Here is a 23,259-nt window from a genome sequence, read left to right on the forward strand (position 1 = left end):
CAGACACCCTGAGCCAATAGGCTGGTCCTGGACTTATTTCCACTTGGCATTATTTACTTATTATTATTGAATTATTTATGGTTTTATATTGCTATATTTCTACACTATTCTTGGTTGGTGTGACTGTAACGAAACCCAATTTCCCTCAGGATCAATAAAGTATGTTTGTCTGTCTGTCTGTAAGAGGCTGTTATCATGGCACCACTCAGTCAGATTTTCAGTCTCTCTCCTGCATGCTGATTCATCACCATCTTTGATTCGGCCTAAGACAGTGGTGTCATCAGCAAGCTTGAATATGACACTGGAGCTGTGGTTAGCCACACATTCATATGTGTAAATCAAGGAGAACAGGGGCTGCAAGCACACAACCTTCCAGTGGACCTGTGCTGATGGAGATCATGGAGGAGATGTTGTCACCAATCCAAACTGACTGGGGTCTGCAAGTGAAGAAATGAGGATACAATTACACAATGAGGTATTGTGGTATTGAAGCTTATTGATTAGTTTTGAGCGGATGGTGGTATTGAATGCTGAGCTGTAACTGATAAAAAGCATCCTGATGTATGCAGCTTCACTGTCCAGATGTTTTAAGGTTGAGTGAAGAGTCAATAAGATGGCACCTGCTGCGGACCTGTTATTTGTTGCTCCAGTAGGCAAATTGGTGCAGGTCCAAGTCACTTCTGCCGGCTGGTGGTGTAGTGGCATCAGGTCTGGACTCTGGAGCGAAAGGTCCTGAGTTTGAATCCAGCCGGCCCCCTTGCACGACTTCCATGCTGCATTGAGCATCGAGCTAGCTCGTTAGAGAAATGCCACATGATCAGCAATCACTAATAAGATTGGTGCAAAAAGTTGTCATGGTGGTGCCCCGATGACTCCACCAGGAGTTAAGGGTATTCTTCTTCAAGTCACTTCCCAGGCACAGGGGTTCATCACCAACCTCTCAAAATACTTCATCACTGGATGATAGTCATTGTGGCAGGTTGCAATGTTCTTAGGCAAAAGAAGCCTGTTTGACTCTCAAATGATTTGGTGTTTTGCCATGGCCAGATACTGTCTGGGCCAGATACTTCCCATCAGTTCACCTTCCTGAATGATTATATAGATCATTGAGAGACAAAGGATGAATGCAATAAGGATTTTGCATCAGTCATCACCGTGGAAGATACCAGCAGTATTTGAGGAATTCCAGAGAGTCGGGGGCAGAAGAGAGTCTAGTTGCTATTACTAAGTAGAAGGTGCTTGGGAAGCTTAAAAATCTGAAGGTTTCTAAGTCACCTGAACCAGATGAACAACACTCCAGGGTTCTGAGAGAGGTAGCTGAAAAGGTTATGAAGGCATTAGTATTGATCTTTTAAGAAGACCTGGATTCTGGAATGGTTTAGGAGGACTGGAAAATTGCAAGTGTCACTCCACTCTTCAAGAAGGGAGGGAGGCAGAAGAAAGGAAATTATATGCCAGTTAGCCTTACTTCAGTGGTTGGCAAGATGTTGCAACCCATTATTAAAGATGAGGTTTTGGGCCATTTGGAGTCATAATATAAAATTGGATGAAGTCAACATGACTTTCTTTTGGGGAAATCTTGCCAAATCTGTGGACTTCACTGATGAAGTAACAGTATGGATAGACAAAGGAGAGTCAGTGGATGTTGTTTACTTGGATTTTCAGAAGGCCTTTGACAAGGTGCCACATACGAGGCTGCTTAGCAAGATAAGAGCCCATGGTAATACAGGAAAGATACTAGCAAGAAAAGATTGGCTGACTGGCGGGAGGCAAAGAGTGGGAATAACTAGGGCCTTTTCTGGATGGATGCCAGCAACTAGTGGTTCTCTGCAATGGTCAGTGCTAGGACCAATTCTTTTCATAGTATACTCTATGTCAATGATTTAGAGGCCAGATTTGAGGACAATACAAAAATAGGGGGAAGGCAGATAGTGTTGTGGAAGTAATGATCCTGTAGAAGGACTTAGATGAAATGAGACAATGGGCAGAGAAGTGGCAGATGGAGTACAATGTTGGGAAGCATTTGGTCATGCACTTTGGTAGGAGGAAGAAAGACATAGGCTATTTTCTATATGGGGAGAAAATTCAAATATTAGATGTGGATAGGGGCATGGGAGCCCTTATTCAGGATTCCATTAAGGTTAATTCACACATTGAGTTGGTGGTAAAGAAGGCAAATACAATGTTGGCATTCATTTCAAGAGGACTAGAATTCAAAAGCAAAGGTGTAAAGGCTTTATAAGGTATTAATCAGAGGGCACTCAGAGTATTTTGAGGAGTTTTGGGTCTCTTATCTAAGAAAAGATGTGCTGGCATTGGAGAAGTCCAGAGGAGATTTAAGAGAATGATTTTGGGAATGAAAGAGTTAACATGTGAGGACTGTTTGATGGCTCTGGGCCTGTACTCTCTGGGGTTTAGAAGAATGAGGGGGAATCCCATGAAACATATTGAATATTGAAAAGCCTAGACAGAGTGGATGTGGAGAGGATGTTTTCTGTAGGGGGTGAATCTAGGACCAGAGGGCACAGCCTCAGAATAGAGGGATGTAGACTTAGAACAGAGATGAAGATGAATTTCTTTAACCAGAGGGTGGTGAATCTGTGGGAATGAATATCATCTATGGCTGTTGAGGCCAAGTTATTGGGTATTATTCAGCAGAGGTTGATTATACAGAGTCTCTTGATTAGTCAGCACATCAAAGGTGATGGGGTGAAGATAGGAGAATGGGGTTGAGAGGGATAAATAATCAGCCACGAAGGAATGGTGGAGCATATTCAATGGGCCATATGGCTTAATTCTGCTCCTATATCTTATGGTCTTTAAGGAATTCCCCATTAAATGATGAACAGAATGTTATAGATCTATTAAAGTTATTTTTCTCTCTACTAATTTGATGTTAAGCACACTTCAGTGGAGTGTGAATCATAAAAATTCTGTGAGAGAACGGCATCTCTTTTAAAGAATATATGTCCTTTTTCTCCACTAATTAAAAATTTTGCTAAATGCAATGAGGGATTTACTGTGTTTACCATTGGAGTATCTTTGTTGCTTTCTGCTCCATGATGCGGATCCCTCGAAGCTATAGGTGAAAAATCATGTCATGGGGTCCAATGGTAATTGCTTTTTATTATTGATAAGTAGGAAGTTATAAGGTCTGTTGGGATTTTGGAGCATCCTGTTGTAGATGCAGGACACAGATGCTGCAGGATCAGAAAAAATTCTGAGGTCCATTTCAAAACATAAGGTAGAGCAACTTTGAACAACTTGAACTGACAGGTAATATAATCTGCATTCTATTTTATTAAGTAGGACCGTAAATTTTAACTCTGAGGATTTCAATGTAAATTTAATACTGACAGTAATATTGATTATAGTTGAGGTCAACAGCATGCCTTAGAGTTTGAACACTGATATTACTTCTGTGATTAAATGGATTTTTAAATGCAGCGTTTCTAAAATGCGTGACTCTAAGCACAGTATTTTCACTTTGATTGCTGGAAAGCTAACATACACATTTTAGAATAGAATATTTTTGCATGCATTTTGTGCTTCTGCAGCCTATGTTTTGAAACAGAGGGTTAATAGTTTCTGTTCTACTGCATGCTGATATCACTAACTGACGATGATTGCCTGCTGACAAACCACCAATTTAACCAATTATTAGGGGGAGTGTCCAATCAACTTTGGACCCATTGCAATTTTCCACTATCGCTGCAGCTTTCAACCAGGTGTGGAATTAAGTCTCAATGAAGCCAGGGCAAAAAGAAAATGAATTTTGTTAGATGGAAGATAAAATCAAACCTATTTTTCTTTTGAAATTTAATGTTAAACTTATCACATAATGAACATATCATATCACTTCTATAGATTATTTTTGGGAAAGCATTAATACTTCATATTGCATTGGAAGCTAACAAATTAGAATATAATGCATTAAAAATGGTTACGTTTTCAAAATGTGCATAGAAGTATAAATGGGGGTGGCTACGTTTATTTCTTTATGAAAAGATGCTACCTGACTTGAAAACTGCGTTGCATTATAGAAGGCAGAACTGTAGTATAAAACTGAACTGTATAAGAACAATTCAAAGCATTCATCAGTCACAACAGGCTGTTTAAATAATATGTTGTTTTACAATAGTAAAGACGAAATTCATATTATTGACGTAAAAAGGCAGGTGAAGCTGATGAAGAACCTACATACTCTGGGGAACCTAAAATAAAAGTAGAAATTGCTGTATGTACCCAGCAGATCGGGCAGCAGCTGTAGAGAGAGAAAAAGAACATTTCAGATCTGTGATTTGTTCAACAGTTCATCAATCTGCAATGTTAACTCTGTTTCCTTCCCATTTCTGCTTCCTGGATTGCTGAGTATTGATGCACCATCAATAACTCACTCTGAGATGTAAAGGCGAGATATCGGCTTTTATTGACTGGAAGAAGGAACCAGCAGTGAGTGACCTCCATACTACATGCTGGAGACTGAGGCCGAGCATCAGGCCTCGATTGCCTTTATACAGGGGCCTGTGGGAGGAGCCACAGGAGCAGTCAGCAGGGGGCGTGTCCAGACAGGCACACATAGTTCACCACAAGCATTCCCTTCATTTTCTATTTTTATTTTCAATGACTTTATCTTTTTTCTCATTTGTAGACATAATTAAATTATAAATGTAAGAGAAGCCACAATGAATACATAAATTAACATTGGTTTCGATAATAAATCTTCATCGGGTCAGCTAAAGAGAGTGAAAATTTGACTGATGAAGGTTTAGTCTGAAATGCTGACTGTTTATTCAGTTTCTTTGATGGTGCCTGACTTGTTGAGTTCCTTCTGCACTTTGTGTGTATTGCTTAAGATTTCTAGCATCTTCCAAATCGCTTGAGTTTAAAATTTCCCTAAGGCATGTTTTAGCTTCTCTTTGGCAGTTTGAATAATGATGCATAAGAATGACATGAATTTTCACTGGAATACACAGTTTATAAAATGTAGGGGTAATCTGATACAACACTGTAATCCTGTAAAAAATGGTTACAATTGTTACAATGCATGGAGTTGAATACTTTTTTCAGATCTTGAATGAAGATGTATTTCCTACAAAATCTGGAACTCTAATGATGAGTCTGAAACAATAATACTTGCAAAGTTAGGTTAAAGGGCTCCTTTCAGAAGCATTGGTTTAATGAGTTGTGCCTTTGAATATAAAGAAATTTCCCCTTCCTTCAATCACAAACTCAGGAATTCATTCCTTAGTCCTACTACTCTCGACTGTCAGTGTATTCTTCCACCTGAACATCACCTTTCTCTGTGGGATTATCCCTCAAGGTGTTGTTAATGGCTTGTTGTATTAATATCTCAGAAATATGAATACAGATGCAGTGTTTATGGAGATAATACAGGAAAATAATTACCATTAATCTTGTGCTATGAATACAGCAAGAATGAATTAAACCACTTGAGGTGTTTGAATAGCAAAGAAAGCAGTGTTGGACATTTGTGAATGAGCTGATTGACCAAGATATTTCACCATATTTTATAGTACTCTACACTGAGCATTGTAAATCATAATCCACAATGTGTGGGTAACAATACCTATATCTGTTTCCTTAAGTAAGAATGCAACAGAATGACAAAATATAGTGCAACACTTAACAAGTATTTGTAAAGATACAGCAAGTAATTGGACTGTTGTGAGATGTGGAATATGATAACGTTGCATCTCCATAAAACCCTGGTTAGATCACACTTGGAATACAGACAGACAGACATACTTTATTGATCCCGAGGGAAATTGGGTTTTGTTACAGTCGCACCAACCAAGAATAGTGTAGAAATATAGCAATATAAAACCATAGATAATTAAATAATAAGAAGTAAATAATGCCAAGTGGAAATTAGCCCTGGACCAGCTTATTGGCTCAGGGTGTCTGACACTCCGAGGGAGGAGTTGTAAAGTTTGATGGCCACAGGCAGGAATGACTTCCTATGACGCTCAGTGTTGCATCTCGGTGGAATGAGTCTCTGGCTGAATGTACTCCTGTGCCTAAGCAGTACATTATGGAGTGGATGGGAGACATTGTCCAAGATGGCATGCAACTTGGACAGCATCCTCTTTTCAGACACCACCGTCAGAGAGTCCAGTTCCACCCCCACAACATTACTGGCCTTACGAATGAGTTTGTTGATTCTGTTGGTGTCTGCTACCCTCAGCCTGCTGCCCCAGCATTGTTTTCAGTTCTGCTCTCCACCAGAGGCTTTAAAAAGTGTTCAGAGAAGAGGTGCCAGAATGCCTCTGGACTAGAGGGTATGTCTTATAAGGATAGGCTGAGCAAGCTGGGGCTTTTCTCTTTGCAGTGAAGGAGTATGAGAAGTGATTTGATAGAGGTGTACAAGATGATATGAGACATAGATTAAATGAACAGACCGAGACATTTTCCAAGGCACAATGGTTAATACAAAAAAAAACAGAATTTAAGGATGATTGAAGGAAAAGTAAAGGGGGAGGGATGTTGGAGGAAAGTTCTTTACACAGTGAATTCTATCCATTTCCCCTACCCTTTCATTACCTAGACTGATCACCATCTATTTGGTCCATTTGCCAACTCTCCTTATCTCCTTTTGCCCCATATTGCTCCATCTGCTCAACATCCAAACCCCTATAGAGAGAGAGAGAGAGAGAGAGAGAGAGACACACACACACACACACACACACACACACACACACACACACACACACCACCCCACCCCCACCCCTTTCTCATCTGGTTCTGCCTAACACCAACTATCTTTAGCAAATTAACTTTGATGAGCAGTAGGATGCCTGCAGAATGTTCCAAGTTATCACAGTTGATGATGAGTGGAAATTTCTTTCTTCCACATATCTAAATATTTAATATCAGAATTTGGCTCCTCAGAACAGCAGAATATTGTCATACAGAGTGGAAACGAGCCGATGACCAGTTATCCTTTTACACTAATTCCAGGCTTGTTTTCCTTAGATTTCCACCACACAGCTACGCTAAGGTCAATTACAGTGCCCAGTTAAGCTACCAATTTTTATGTATTTGTGTCATACCTGGAGGAAACAGAAGCACCTGAGGAAACTCATGTAGTGACAGAATGAATATGCAAATTCCACACAGGCAGCACAGGAGAACTCAACTGAACGACACAGCTCAATAATTTATGCCACTATGCAATTTAACAAATGGAGATGATCCCTTTGACTACAAGTTGTTCACGTTTTCCTGCAGTTCACAAACTTTCACAATCTCCTCTAGTTAAAGTCAAAAATATCCACTGAGTTGTTTGCCTTTATGCAAGTATGGAATACTTATGAGTAAGGGATCAAATATATGTAATAAATATAGCTATGTTATTTGAATTGTGCAAAAGGTATATAATATTACATGATGAAGAATGAGCGTTAAGTAATATTGGTTTTCAATATTTAGTTTTGGGGGACTTAAATGAAATTTCCAGAACAATTTTACTCCTTAATCTAGAGCATTTCTGCATTCTCTTAACATTTTTATCAGTAAAACATTTGCTGATGAACTTGACAAAAAGAAAATAAAATTTTCACATGTAGTTTATTCATCATCATACATGCCTGAAGCTGTTAAAGTATTAAAATCACAAATGTTGTCAGATGCGATGATAGAAACAATTTCAATTAAACAATCCATTGGATCACAACTCATTTCCCTTCAGGACTAATAAAATATAAGACAACTAAAATTATTTCAGAACACAGATCTAAAAAATAATAGCATCTATTAGATTTAAATTCGTAACTCCTGAATACATGAACAACGATGAGTGATGAATTAAGTCTTGCTGATAAAACAGAAAATAATGGAAATGCTCAGTAGATTAGTGAGCATTTTTAACAGAGTTACTGTATCAGGTCACTGATATCAGTGGAAAGGTGAAAAGTCATTATCCTAGATTGTTAACTATATTCCTCTTCCCAATGATGTTGCCACCTGCTGAGTTTTTCAATATTTCCTGTTTTTTTTCAGGTTTCCAGTTGATTTGCTTTTCCCCCAAGATCTTGCTCTTTGCTGATTATAATGAATTCAGTGTGGAACCAATATTACCACTGGCCTCACCAAGAGGTGAATCTTGCTTGTGCCTTGTGTCAGTTGAAATAACGCTGCATAATTCAAAACCACCCATCACCTCTCAAGCAGGAGGTAAAGTGTAAATGTAGCAGGCTCTGGAAAGCAATTTGGAAGATAATCAATTATGGCACCTGGTCTATGATTAGCTGGCTGCACACTCAAGTCCTTACTGAAGGTCATGGAGAGGAATAAAACCTTATTTTGGCAAGGGATCAAAGGGTTTTGAAACACACTTGAATATAGGACTAAATACAAACACCATGGATGATGGGCTGAATGGTCTTCCACATCATTATAATTCTATGATGGTAACCCTTAGGATCTGATTGCATTGCTGCAAGAATATCAATAAGCTCACGTGTACGTCTAAGGTCAGTCAACGCATTTTCAGCTGCTGCACTCTACCAACTGAACCAACAGGCACAGCTAGAGAATAGATCTTATCTTCATGACTGTTCCACCAATAATCGGCATAAATCAGAAGCTAATCTTTATACGCTCCTTTGTACTACCCTATCTAGGACAAGGGGTAAGGGTTACACAATGTCTCAGTTCACCAGAGGGCAAAGTCCAACATGCCTTTTGCTGCAGTGAACAGATGACTTCAAAGGGGGAAATGAGAAGAAAGACTGATGGGTATGTACATTACTTGGTGCATTGGCAGGTTGTTAGAAAGAATAATGCTTTGTCAAAGAGCAAAGAAGAGGCAAGGATCATCTTCCTACAGAGTGTAGTGTAAAGCTTGGCGCCCTTCTTTTCTGGTATAGAGAATGCCATTAGCAAGGATTCAACTAGTTTTCAACAGTTATATAGGGAGCATTCAATCACCATCATCTAATGAGGTGTTTAGACAGAAACTAAATAAAAAGCATTGCAAATCACATGTTACTTCATTCCCTATAAGATGCCAGAATGTATTTAACTCTGGTTTTCATTTAACAAATGGCAATAAGCACTTGGTCCAGTGCTTGAGTCCTTTAAGCATGAACGGTTTGGATTTATGTCAAGATTGTGATGAAATGCTGCTGAAAAACAAATCTTGCTCAGCAGGAGAACTGTGGGTATATGTGACAGAGCAGCACAAGGGCAAAGAATTATACAACCATACAGCTCACCACATCTGTTCTGAACTTCTTGCCCATCTACTCGCACTAGGCCTCCATCCTTCTGTACCATTCCCATTCAAGTTCCTGTCTTAATGTCTCTAAACGGCAGTGATTATATCTAGCTCCACCATCTGCTCTAGCAGTGAGTTCCAGCTATCAATCACTCTCTCTATCAAAAGCAATGTTCCCCTTCCTCAAATCCACCTTAAAACCCTTTCCCCTCTCTTAAAACTTACTTCTGCTTGCTTTTGATACCTGAACCATGGGAAAAAGATTCTGACTGTCTGCTCTATTTTTGCCTCTTCTCATGTTATATACCTCTGTCAGGTTACCTTCAATTTCCTTTAGTCTAGGGAAAATAAATCCAGCATTTTGTATCTTTCTCCGTAGCTAAAGTCAACCAATCTGGGCAACAGCATGGTGAATCTCTCATGGACTGTCTCCAGTCAATCACATCCTTACTATAGATGGATTCAGAATTGGCTAGCCCATAGATAGCAGAAGGAGCATACCTCGGATGGAGGTTGGTGACCAGTGGTGTTCTCCAGGGATCTGCTCCGAGACCCCACCCTTTGCGATTTTTGTAAATGATTTAGATGAGGAAGTGGAAGGGTAAGTTTGTGTGTCTAGGGAGTATTCTGGAATTATGTGAATATACCAATTACCAACTCAAGCAAGAACTAGAACCAGTGCTCAGTTTTTAATGGAAACTGCAAATTGCAAGCAGTAAATTGAAGACAAAAGCACACCTTTGCAACTAAACAGTAGTGTTTGTGGAGCATTGGCTGGCCCACTGAGTAAGACATATGATTTGCAAAATGGTGACCATGAGACGTTCATATGCACATCAGCCAAACATTAAGAATAAGGGATGTGTTAATTGGTTTGCACCAAAGCAGGCATCTATGTGTTTATTTAACTTATGCCACTGCAAACAAGTTCAAGGGAGCTTGCAGACCAGACTGAATCTATTATTTAGCTGAGGTATCAATAATTGGGAGGTTGCGTACTCAGGGAGTTAGTTTTCACAACACTAATCTTGGGCATCAGGCTCTTTATCCTCAGAAATGTTGAGAATATCTGTGAGAATTGGTTGTTCACGGCAAAGGTATTTGAACTATCAGAGGTGTTTTATAGATTAAAATGTACTTCCACTGTAAATATGTACCTCAAAGGAACTATTTGCAAACCGAAAGTATTGAAATGATGTTATTTTAACTACTCAAATTGTATTGAATCACCCACTGGTACCTTTGTTCTTAAGGATGTAAAAATGTGATGTATTTTTGGATCTGTGAGACTCTACCTAGAGAATCTCCAGAAGGATGCCTACTTATTTTGATGAATAAAGACTTCTATAATACCAGTCTTAGTGTCTCTCTGGTAACTAGTCACAACATCTGGATGACACACAGGTTAGTCATGTTGTGGATGGTGTAGATGGTTATTGAGGATTACAACAGGACATTGATAGGATGCAGAGCAAGGCTGAGAAGTGGCAGATAGAGATCAATGTGGAGAATTGTGAAGCGACTCTCTTTTGATGTTTATATTTGAACGCAGAATACAGGGTTAATGGTGGGATTCTTAGCTGTGTGGAGGAACAAAAGGATCTTGGGGCCCACATCCTTCGATCCCTCAAAGTTGCAGCACAAGCTGATAGGTTTGGAATATTTTGTTCGGTTCTGGCCACCTCATTACAGAAAGGATGAAGCTTTACAGAGGGTGCAGAGAATATTTACCAAGCTGCAGTCTGGAGTGGAAAACATCTTAAGAGAATAGGTTGAGTGAGTTATGCCTTTTCTTTTTGCAGTGAAGGAGACAGACAGACAGACAGATAGATGTACTTTACTTTATTGATCCCGAGGGAAATTGGGTTTCGTTACAGCCGCACCACCAAGAGTAGTGAAGAAATATAGCAATATATGGATAAACAGGATGAACAGTGACTTTAAAGAGATGTACAAGGTGATAGGAGGCAGATATTGAGTGGATGGCCAGAGAGGTTTTCCCAGGATGGAAGTAGCTAATACAAGGGAATATGATTTTAAGGTGATTGAAGAAGAGTATAGGGGGATGTCAGAGGTAAACCTTTTACACAGAGGGTGGCGGGTGAGTGCAATGCTCTGCCGGGGTAATGGTAGCGGTTGATAGCTATATCAGGGATAGTTCATTGATTCTTAGATAGGAAAATGAATGACAGAAGAAAAGGAAGTCCATGTGGGAGGGAAGGTAAAAGGTTAGCATAACATTGGGGGCTGAAGGGCCTCTACTGTGCTGTAATGTTCTATTTTCTATGATCTGTCACAGGGTGAGGAAATAGATCTGTTTATCTGATATACAGAATGTAATGGGGAATGGGGCAATAGCATTTGAGCTGTGCTTATCCACACAATTAAGGGTAGAGAGAGAATAGAGTAATGAGCAGCGCATATTCTTGAGGAACACCCTTTTTGAGTGTCAATGAGGAGATCTTATCATTATATTGTACTGACTACTTCTGATGAGGAAGTTGAGGATCCATTTGCAGAGGGAGGTACAGAAGCTTAGGTTTCGAAACACGATTAATCCTGATGGGATGATTGTTTTGAATGCTGGCCTGTAATCGTTAAACAGCAGCCTGGTGTATGTTTTGCTATCATCTAGGTATTCCAGAGCAGAGCGGTGAGCCAGCACAGCCGGTGAGCCAGAAAGTTGTGGATAATGTGGAAGGTTGTATTTTGTGCAGACACAAAATGCTGGAGGAATTCCGCAGGTCAGGCAGCATCTATGGAAAAGAATAAGAGTTGATGTTTTAGACTGAGCCCCTTCATCAGGATTGGAAAAGAAGTGGGGTGGGGCCGAAGCCAGAATAGGAAGGTGGTGTGGGGGGGAAGGGAAGGAGTACAAACTATAAGGTGATAGGTGAAATTGGGTGAGAGGGAAGGTAGGTGAGTTAGGGAGGGAGGGTGCAGTGAGAGTTGGAAAAGGTAGCTGGGGCTGAAGGAGAAGGAATATGATATGCTGGACCACAGGAGAAAAGGAAGGAGGAAGGGCGCCAAAGGGAGGTGAAGAGAAGGGGTAAGAGGAGAATGGAAGAGACAAGGGGGAATGGGGGAAAAATCACTGGGAGTTAGAGAGATCGATGTTCATGCCATCAGGATGGAGGCCACGCTGACAGAATATGAAGGTCCCAACCCAAAGCATTGACTCTGTTATTCCTCTCCATAGATGCTGCCTGATCTGCTGAGTTCCTCCAGCATTTTGTGTGCTCTCTGTTGGATTGCCAGCATGTGCAGAATCTCATGTGTCTGTACTTGCTTGTAAGGATGTGCTTGTGCTGGAGAGTTCAGAGGAGATTTACCAGGATGTTATTGAAATTGAAGAATTTGCTTAGTTTAAATGCAAGAACATGACCCCATTTTTTTCCCCCATTACATACTGTATATCAGAAAAATAGATTTCTATTTCCTCACTCTGTGATAGAACATAAACCATTACAGCACAGTACAGGCCCTTTGGCCCACAATGTAGGGTCAACCTTTCACCTATTCTAAGCTGCATCTAACCCTTCCCTCCCACTTAGACCTTTTTTTCTGTCATCCATGTTCCTATCTAAGAATCTATTAACTATCCCTGATATATCTATCAACCTCTACCATTACCCTTGGCAGTGCATTGCACTCACCCACCACTCTCTGTGTAAAAGTTTACCTCTGACATCACCCTGTACTTTTCTTCAATCACCTTAAAATTATCTTCCCTTCTATCTACCCTGGGAAGATCTTTCTGACTATCCACTCAATATATGCCTCCTATCATCTTGTACAACTCTATCACTGGTCACCCTCCTTCACTCCAAAGAGAAAAGCCCTAACTCGTTCGATCTATTCGCATACGGCATGTTTTTCAGCCCAAGCAGCATCCTAGTAAATCTCATCTGCACCTTTTCATAAAAGCTTCTACATCTACATCATGAGGTGACCAGAAATGAACAAAATATTCCAAATCAATCAAGTTGTGCTTTATTTAAATGTGACCTTTGCCCTGTACCATTGCAGCAAAACAACACATTTCACGTCAGAGTGATAATAAAGCTGATTCTGATATAAGTACTATTGTTTGTTTAATGAATTTGTTCTGAATTGTATCCATTAACATCTGCACCTTAAGGAATACACAACTGGGAGCACAGACTGAAATTTTATAAGAGGTCACTGAAGATAATAAGGTATCACCCGTAAGCAGTCTACAAAGAGAAAAGCTTAGAGAGGCTGAAGTGTCGAATAGTTTTAGAAAAGTGAGGGGTAAAATCGGATGCTGTCTATAGTATTCAAAGCCTAATTAAGTAGTTTCTATAACTGTCAGTGAAAAGAGCAATGTGTTTCCATCTCTACTTTCGACTGGCTCCGAATACTCTACCATGATGTTTCCCTGTAATATGACTTGATCTGTTAATTTAAGCTCCTGTGAGGCAGCATATCTGCTAATGGCACCCACATTCCCTCAGGACTTGTAGCTAATTTGTTTGCCTGACTGCACTGAGATCTCTGTGTAGCTATAACTAAAACATTTAATCCCTGATGCGACAAAAGCCTTCAGTGTTTCTCACAACTTCTAATGAGAATACTGTTCAATTCTATCAGTCACTGCTAACTGTTTCATGTCGCCAAAATTATTTCTTCCGCCACCTCCAGATGCAACACTTCTCATTAGGTTCTATATAATTGGCTATGACAACAAGGTCACTGACAACATGAGATGGTTTTCAGTCTAATGATTTGACATATGCTATTGACTTATTTGAATGGTTTTCCCATGTCTCTACTGATGAGGATTTCTACAATTGTCCCAGCAGACAAAAGTGAGGTCAGATGCTTTGAGTTTTTTTATTACCTCTAATGACTGTAGGTATTACTAACAAGGACTGTCCCATTCTAAATGTGATATAATCAACAAAGAATATTCCTTGATATAGGAAGTGGACTCAAAATATTGAACTGAGTGACCAAATTAGTGCAACGCTGTTAACTCCTTCAGGTGGAGGACCACTAGTATCTGACAACATGTCCATCAGTGCTGCCAAATCATACAGAAGAAGGTGGTGTGGGTACAATAATTATAAACAGCACCATGCAACAAATATTAAGAGTAATAATTATTAATTATTCAAGCCATTGGTTACGTAAATGATGAATAATCATATACAACTATATTGAGCAAAACTTGAAGACCAAAACAGAGCTCAGAACCTGTTAAAGGGCCGTAAGGTAGTATGATAAAGAAACTAGTCAGTATAAAATCGAATATGTTACAGGTGCTGGAACTAAATCTTCACTGGATGGACAGCTATCCAAGGAGTTTACTGGTCTAGGAGAAGGAACTATTTTTAGCTGAATGTGACTTTGGCACCTCTGCTTCCAGTGTTCATGAGCTGGAGTTTGTAGAACAAAATAAGAGTGTTTTCAAACTCGTAATACTCGTGCAGCTCATTGAAAGGATCCAGCATGACGACTGTCTTTTATTGTCCAGAACCCATATATTCAATTGTGAGAACCATATTTGTTTTCATTTAGTAAGTCCACAACACTGCATTTTATTGAACTAATCACTCATATAATTTATGCAGAATCAAATGCTGCATCAAATGTTTTATAAGACAACAATAATCAAAAGGACAACAGTTTCTAATTCCACAGATGCTGCCTGACCTGCTGAGATCTTCCAACATTTTCTCTTTTTATTTCAGAATTCCAGCATTTGTGTTGTCTTTTGATTTTCATGACCATGGAGTGGGAGTTGTTCTTCATAAACTCTGTGCTTTACCACTACACCCAACATAGAGCATATTAATGCTCCACCATTTCAGTAATCAAGAAGTAGGTATTCTAGGCAAGCAAATGACTCACAAGAGTACACTGCACCTCTCCTCATTTCTGCACGTGCATTTTGTTCATTCTCAAGTGTGAACCAATCATTGACATCTGGAACCTAGAGCCAAATCCAAATTAGAATGAAGCAGTTTTCCCAACTGTTGTAGAAATAAATAGCAAATAACTTTTGTCAATTGTATGGTAGAAATAGTCAGTGGTACCCAAAACACAACACTGCCCACCAATTGCTATATCTTAGCACTCCCATTCAGAATAATAATAAAAGCTGGTGTCGGTGGTGGAAGTATTACACTGAGCACTTAAAACCAACTAATTGGGCCATCGGTTGATTGAGGCAGTTGCTTATTTGGGACAATTCTTATAGAACAAAAACAAATCAAGAAAATAGCCGTGATTCCCTTGGTTTATTTTGAACACTGTGCCACTTACTTGGAGCAGGAGACTGTTGCCAAACATTTTCTAACTGGCATCAGTCATGTACACGTCATGTGGTTGTTAGACACTACACAGTGCTTAGAGCGAATAGTCTTTCAATAGCACCAGTTGCATGTGTTACTATGCAAAAAGCAGCGATTTTTGTCACTGAGAGATGTCAAGAATTAAGCAGTGAGACAATTCAGAGCTGTTTTGCTCACCACAGTTTCAAGAACTCAGACTTGGAAATGCCAGAAAGGACCGGGAATGAAAATGAAATGATTTCACTTCCTCCACAAGTTAGGAACTGTGAAGAACTTAATGACATTGACAATCATCTTGAATGTTACCTTTAGTCCGCCACTCAGCTCTAACCTGTGGCTCCAAAGTGTGTGCATACAACAGGCACCTCTGCCCAGTACACTGCTTTCATCAGGTAGACTAACCAGGTGAGTGTAGCCAGCAGGTCCCATACTCCAGTGAGATAGGGACATGCCTGTCCCAGCATGCAAAGTCACCTCCATCGGACTGGACAGATGAGATCTATAGTGAGATCTGACAGCGAGAAGGCAGTTCTGTAACATTGTGTGGACAGCCAACAAGCCACAGAAGAAGCCATGGTCATCCACTGCAGCCTGGGAAGTCCCTAGTTGTGGCATCTACTCGTCCCTCTGAACTTGGACGCCAAGGTCAAGAGAGTGGAATTGTACCAGTGCAATGACTTTTTCACTTAAAAAACTCTCCTGCACAGGTTTTCTGTCATCAGTAATGACGGACAACTAGCAATAGCACTGGTAATGTTCTAATTCGTTTTGTATTTCATTTAAGTACATAATTTGTTACACAGTTAAACAGTAGTTTGTCTATTTTACACCTTTTTAACTATTTCCATGAAACTTCGGCTAATTGGTCCAAATAGTACTAGTTCCAGTGTGTCCCAATTAACCAGAATCCGCTGTATTACGAAGTACATTTACCTAGTAACTTTGAGCTGTCCTAATCAGATATTTTGGGATAGACTTACCCAGTTCTCCTCTATACTGAAGTAGCTGACCTACAATGAGTAGACAATTTGTTTCAATCTACTTGTTCCACATAAATTCACTGGGTACATCTCAGTCACAAATAAAACATGTGGCTCCCAGGAAGCTAATGCATAGATCATTGGTTGGGATAGAAATTCCTACAAAGTTGTTTTTGCCTGCTTTATTTATATTGGAAAAAGAGTATTAGATAAATTTTCACAAATAAGTATAATGATTAAGATAAATTTAAACAGAGTAATTCTGTTAGCCCAGACAAAGACCAGAAAGGAAACAGCAGAACAGAAAGTGAATAATTAATCTTCATTAATGTTTTCAGGTTGTACATTTGAGATAAGGTTAGCAGTTTGTGGTATGTCATCAGTACTGAAAGTGCAGGATGGTAGTGTTCACATTCTGTGTTCTGGTTCTGACATTCATCATCGTTAAGATCAGTAGACCGAGTAGGATGCAAAGCTTCCACGATAGTGCCGGCAACCAGGATGAATTTCTAACCAAAAGATTGCAAAGAAGCATATTCAAATTGTCATACTTGTCATACAACACTTACATAGTGCACACAAATATTTGAAAACAAATGGATTCATGCCAATCAATGCAAATTATCCTTTATTCTTTCTGAAATCCATTTAAAAATTAGAAATGAAAATAAAAACAGTATTTTCATTGTCTACAAAACATTTACATTTCACTATTTTAAAATGAAATTTGTTGCATTTACAACTTTTAATCTTCATGTGCACTCAATGACCACTTTATTAGGTACACCTGTACACCTGCTCATTAAGGCAAAGATGAAATCAGCCAATCATGTTGCAGTAACTCTATGCATAAAAGCATGCAGTCATGGTCAAACCAAACATCAGAATGGGGAGGAAATGTGATCTATGTGACTGTGGAATGATTGTTGGTACCACATGAAATAGTTTGAGTATCTTGGAAAATGCTGACCTCCTGGAATTTTCACATATAACGTTCTCAAGAATTTATGGAGAATGAAGCCAAAAAACAAAAAACAAAATTAAGAGAACATCCAGTCAGCAGCAGTTCTGTGTGTGAAAATGCCTTGTTACTGAGAGAGATTAGAGAGGAATAGCCATACTGGTTTAAGCTGATAGGAAGGCGATAGTAAGTCAAGTAAACATATGTTACAATAGTGGTGTGCAGAAGGGCATCTCTGAACCTTGAAATCTACAGCAGCAGATGGTCACAAACGTACACTTGGTGTGTCACTTTATTCAGTAGCTCTTGTCCCTATTAAAGTGGCCATGGAAAGAATATCATAAGCCGTGTGAAAACCTGCTCTAAGTTACTTTAATGTGAGAGCTGTATCTACCTATAAACAACAAAAGAACTCCCAAAATGTTTTAAATGGAGGCAGGGATAATATGAAAATGTGTTTGAAAATTTAAATCTGAATTGAGAGTCAAAGTCTGACCAAGGTAGGGAATAATCAATCTGACCAATGAGAAAAATATTCAACACTCTGTGGTTAAGAAGGCATACACTGTATTGTCCTTCATCAACCGTGGGATTGAGTTCAAGAGCCGAGAGGTAATGTTACAGCTATATAGGACCCTGCTCAAACCCCACTTGGAGTACTGTGCTCAGTTCTGTTCGCCTCACTACAGGAAGGATGTGGAAACCATAGAAAGGGTGCAGAGGAGATTTACAAGGATATTGCCTGGATTGGGGAGCATGCCTTATGAGAATAGGTTGAGTGAACTTGGCCTTTTCTCCCTGGAGCAGCAGAGAATGAGAAGTGATCTGATAGATGTGTACAAGATGATGAGAGGCATTGATTGTGTGGATAGTCAGAGGCTTTTTCCCAGGGCCGAAAGGACTAACACGAGAGGCACAGTTTTAAGGTGCTTGGAAGCAGGTACAGAGCAGTTGCCAGAGTAAGTCTCCTTCACAGAGAGTGAGTGTGTGGAATGGGCTGCCGGCAATGGTGGTGCAGGCAGATACACTAGGGTCTTTTAAGGGGCTCCTGGATAGGTACATGGAGATTAGAAAAATAGAGAGTATTGCGTAACTCGAGGTAAGTTTCTAAAAGAAGTACATGTTTGGCACAGCATTATGGGCCGAAAGGCCTGTATTGTGCTGTGGGTTTTCTATGTTTCTATAAAAACATTTTATCAATTTAATAAAAAAGTGAATTATCTACCCTGTACATCAATCCAAAAAAAACCCAAGGAACTGGCCACCGTGGTACTGTAGTGGTTAATGCGATGATATTACACCTCAGGGCGTTCTGGAGCTTGGAGTTCAATTCCGGTGCCATTTTGTAGGAGTCTCTGTACGTCCTCCCCATGACCCTCCAGTTCCTTCCCAGAGTCTAAAGATATACCGGGTAGGCCAATGAGTCATTGTAAATTCTTCTGCGATTAGGTTAGGATTAATTAGGTTTGTTGGGGGATGCTGGGGTGGTATGGCTCAATGGGCAGGAAGGGTCTACTCCAAACTGCATTGCTAAGTATTAATTAGTTAACTGGATTTACGTAAGTCATAGCAATGTACTTTTAAATGGTAGATAAAATTCCAATAATATTAGATAAAAATAGGACAAGCAGAAAAATGTTGGGAAATGTCCCAGAGCAAGTAAGGGAGTTTGTTTGCAACAAATATCTATGCCAGCTGATTCATCGTGCAATTTATTACATTATGACTGATATAATACACATAAGAAGAAGATCAAAATGAAGAAATGTAGAAAAGAAAAAGTATTTCTTTCTTGGCAGGATTACCATGGAGTTAGTGTGAGATCCATTGGGAAAAGAAAGTTGACAAAGTTGACAAATGACAGATTACACCTGAACTTGAGGGAGAAATATCCTTGCAGGCAGCTTTGTTAGAGCTGTTGGAGGGGGTTTAAGCTAATTTGGCAGGGGAATGGGAGCCAGAGTATAGTACAGAGGATGGCACAGTTGGTATACAAGTGGATGCAGTGTGTAGTGTGACTGTGACGAAGAGGACAGAGTTGATAGAGAAAAATTACAGTCAGTTTGATGGGTTGAAGGGTTATATAGTAGGTTCAACAGTTCAACAACCTGGACAAATGAGTAAAAGGGAAGGAGATTGCAGGAGAGTTTACAAAAGTCTCCAGAACAAAAAAGACAAGAAGCTTAGAAAGGGATAAGGATTTAACTTCAGATAACATGGAGGCAAAATTGAGTAGAGTGATTAATACAGAACTGAAGATGCTATATTTGAATGCACACCGTATATTAAGGTAGATGATTTTGTAGCACAGTTAACTGATATGCTGTTGTGGGCATCATTGAGTTGTAGTTGAAAGAAAATCATAGTTGGGAGCTTAACATCAAAAAGTACACATTGTCATTAAAGGACTGGCAGGTAGGCAGAGGGGATGGGTTGGTTCAGTTGGTAAAAATAATGTGAAATTAAACCCTTAAAAAGAGGTGACATGGGATCGGAAGATGTACAATGTTTATGGGTAGATTTAAGAAACTGCAAGTGTAAAAAGACACTGATGGGAATTAGATGCAGGCCTCTGAACAGCTGCCAGTATATGTAATACAAATGAAATAGGGAGATAGAAAAGAAATGTAAAAAGGGAAATGTTGCTATAGCCATATGGGATTTAAACATGCAGGTGGATTGGGAAAATCAAGCTGATGCTGGATCCCAAGAGAAGGAATTTGTAAAGTCCCTACAAAATTACTTTTTAGAGAAGCTCACACAAAATGCTGGAGGATCTCAGTAGGTCAGGCACAAGGGAAAATTTAAACTTCTTTCGTGTTGGCATCCCTGAAAGAGACTACACAGTGTAATAAACCAATCACAATCCAAGCAACACACACAAAATGCTGGACAAGGGAAGATTTAAACTTCTTCATGGTAGTTTCTTCAGAGCAGATAGTGGTTGAGCCCACTGGGGAAAAGCAATTCTGGACTGGGTGTTTATATAGTATTTTATAGTTTATAGTTATTTTAATGTATTGGACTGTATTTCTGCCACAAGAGAAAAAAATTTACAACCTAGGTCAGTGATACTAAACTTGTCAAAGGGAAGTCAAAGGCAGAATAAAGGCAAGAGACAGCATCTAATACAGCAACAATTAGTGGGGAACTCGAGGATTAGGCAGCTTATAAAAGCCAACCAAAGGCAGGTAAAAACATAAGGTGAGAAAATATTTAATATGAAGGCAAGCTAACCACTAATATAAATGATACCGTAAGTTTTCAGACACATAGAGTAAAATGGAGATGAGAGTGGATGTCAGACTGTTGAAAATGGTGCTGGAGTGGTACTAACGGGGAACAATGAAATAGTGGACAAACCTAATACACATTTTGCATCAGTTTTCACAGTGGAAGACTATGGCAGTATGCTAGGAATTCGACAGTGTCAAGGGGCAGAAGTGAGTGCAGTTGCTATTACTAAGGGGAAGGAGCTTGGGAAGCTGAATGGTCTGAAGGTAGATAAGTCAGTTAGAATACACCCCTGGGTTTTGAAAGCGGTAGCTGAAGATATCCTGGAGCCATTGGTAGTGTTCTTTCAAGAATCACTGGAAAATTGCTAAAAGTCAGGAACTTATAGGCAAGTTAGCTTGACCTCAGTGGCTGGTAAGGTGTTGGAGTCCATTATTAAAGATAAGGCCACTTGGAGGCATGTGATGAAACTAGACGAAGTCAGCATGGTTTTCTTAAGGGAAAATCCTGCCTGACAAATCCTTTGGAATTAATTGAGGAAATAACAGGCAGGATAGACAAAGTCAGTGGATGTTGTTTACTTGGATTTTCAGAAGGCCTTGCCAAGGTACTGCACATGAGGCTGCTAAACTTTGCAGGAAATATAGTAACATGGATAGAAGATTGAGTGACAATTTGGACGTAAAGATTGGGAATAAAGGGGGGCTTTTCTGGTTGGCTGTCAGTGACTAGTGGTGTTCTCCAGGCATCGGTGTTGGGACTGCTTCTTTTCATGTTATATATCAATAATTTGGAGGACAGAATTGATGGATTTGTGGCCAAGATTGTGGTTGATACAAAGATAGGTGGAGGGGCAGGTCTTGTTGAGAAAGCAGGGAATTTGCAGTAGGATTCATAGGAGAATGGGCAAAGATAGTCAATGACATTTGGCATCCTGTAGGGATGAGGATGGGGCCTAGATGGCAGCTAGAAATTTTTTCTTGTTGCAATCCTTTCACTATACCTGGAAACTCAAACAATAACGAGGTGGCCTGCAGGGAAGAAGTCATCTCTCTGATGCAGTGGTGTCAAGAAAACAACCTCTACCTCAATGTTGCAAAAACAAAGGAACTGGTTGTGGATTACAGGAGGAATGGAGACAGGCTAACCCCTATAGACATCAATGGATCTGGGGTTGAGAGGGTAAACAGCTTTAAGTTCCTCAGCATCCACATCACCGAGGACCTCACGTGGTCTATACAAACCAGCTGTGTGGTGAAAAAGGCACAACAGTGCCTCTTTCACCTCAGACAGTTGAGGAAGTTTGGTATAGGCCCCCAAATCCTAAGAACTTTCTACAGGGGCACAACTGAAAGCATCCTGACTGGCTGCATCACTGCCTGGTATGGGAACTGCACCTCCCTTAATCACAGAACTCTGCAGAGAGTGGTGCAGACAGCCCAGCTTATCTGTTGATGTGAACTTCCCATGGTTCAGGATGTTTACAAAGACAGGTGTGAAAAATGGGCCCAAAGGATCATTGGAGACCCAAGTCACCCCAACCATAATCTTTCCAGCTGCTACCATCTGGAAACAGTACCACAGCATAAAAACCGGGACCAACAGGCTCCAGGACAGCTTCTTGCACCAGACCATCAGACTGTTTAATTCACGCTGATTTGAGTGTACTTCTATGTTACATTGACTGTTTTATTTATTATAAATTATAATAAATTGCACATTTAAACAGAGACGTAACGTAATGATTTTTACTCCTCATTTATGCGAAGGATGTAAGAAATAAAGTCCATTAAATTCAATTCAGTTCAATTCAAAACTTGTTGCATTAAGAAGTGCTTGGAAGACATTGGCAAGGCATGGAGCATTATTTACCTCCTGCTGAAATACCCCTTTGTACAGAAGGTACATTAAGAGATAAGAGCTTAGTGGTCTAGGTGCATCTTCAGAGAGTTTATAGCACGTGGCTGGGTGCTCACCAGCTTATTGCCTGCAATATATACCCCTATAGAGAGGGATGCTAAAAGAAAATTGCTGGATGCATCTGGATATGCTGAAGTTTATCTTCAGGGAGGACATGGCATGTCGCTATGCTAAGCTCATGTGAGGTCTGGTGTTTTGTGTTAAAGAGAACAGAATTAGGAAGCTGAGGATCTGCACATCAGGAGCTAGGTAAATGTGCCACATTATACAGTTTTTCTAATCTAAACAAATCACTAAAGTACAGTACTTACGGTTCTGAGTCCATGAATATGTTACTAATTTCTTTGTGTTAATTTCTACAATAAACTCTAGCTTGGGCTCCTTGGCTTCAATTAGAGGTTTATTTCTCTAGTCAGCAGGGAATAATGTATCCATGTATAGAACGTCACACTCAATGAGGCATCACTTCACCATGGGGATGTCCTCGCTTGTTTGCATTCCTTTGTCATGATTCTGCTCCTTATCCTAGAATTGTGGGCTTATGATTAGTAAAGCTGTTCATTCAACATAGAAGCAATATTTTATGATAAAGTAGTGACTAAT

The 23,259-nt window shown here is 39.8% G+C and overlaps 1 long non-coding RNA gene across 1 annotated transcript; it reads right to left on the minus strand.

Moving 5' to 3' along the window:
• Positions 1 to 16,844: 16,844 nt before the first annotated feature.
• Positions 16,845 to 23,054, minus strand: LOC132395051 (uncharacterized). The gene is made up of 2 exons (XR_009512506.1): positions 22,968 to 23,054; positions 16,845 to 17,050 (listed from the first exon to the last, which is right to left on the minus strand). It is a non-coding gene; the product is annotated as an uncharacterized LOC132395051 (long non-coding RNA).
• Positions 23,055 to 23,259: the final 205 nt, after the last annotated feature.

The sequence above is a fragment of the Hypanus sabinus genome, chromosome 6 (genome assembly GCF_030144855.1).
Source record: "Hypanus sabinus isolate sHypSab1 chromosome 6, sHypSab1.hap1, whole genome shotgun sequence".
NCBI classification, from domain to species: domain Eukaryota; kingdom Metazoa; phylum Chordata; class Chondrichthyes; order Myliobatiformes; family Dasyatidae; genus Hypanus; species Hypanus sabinus.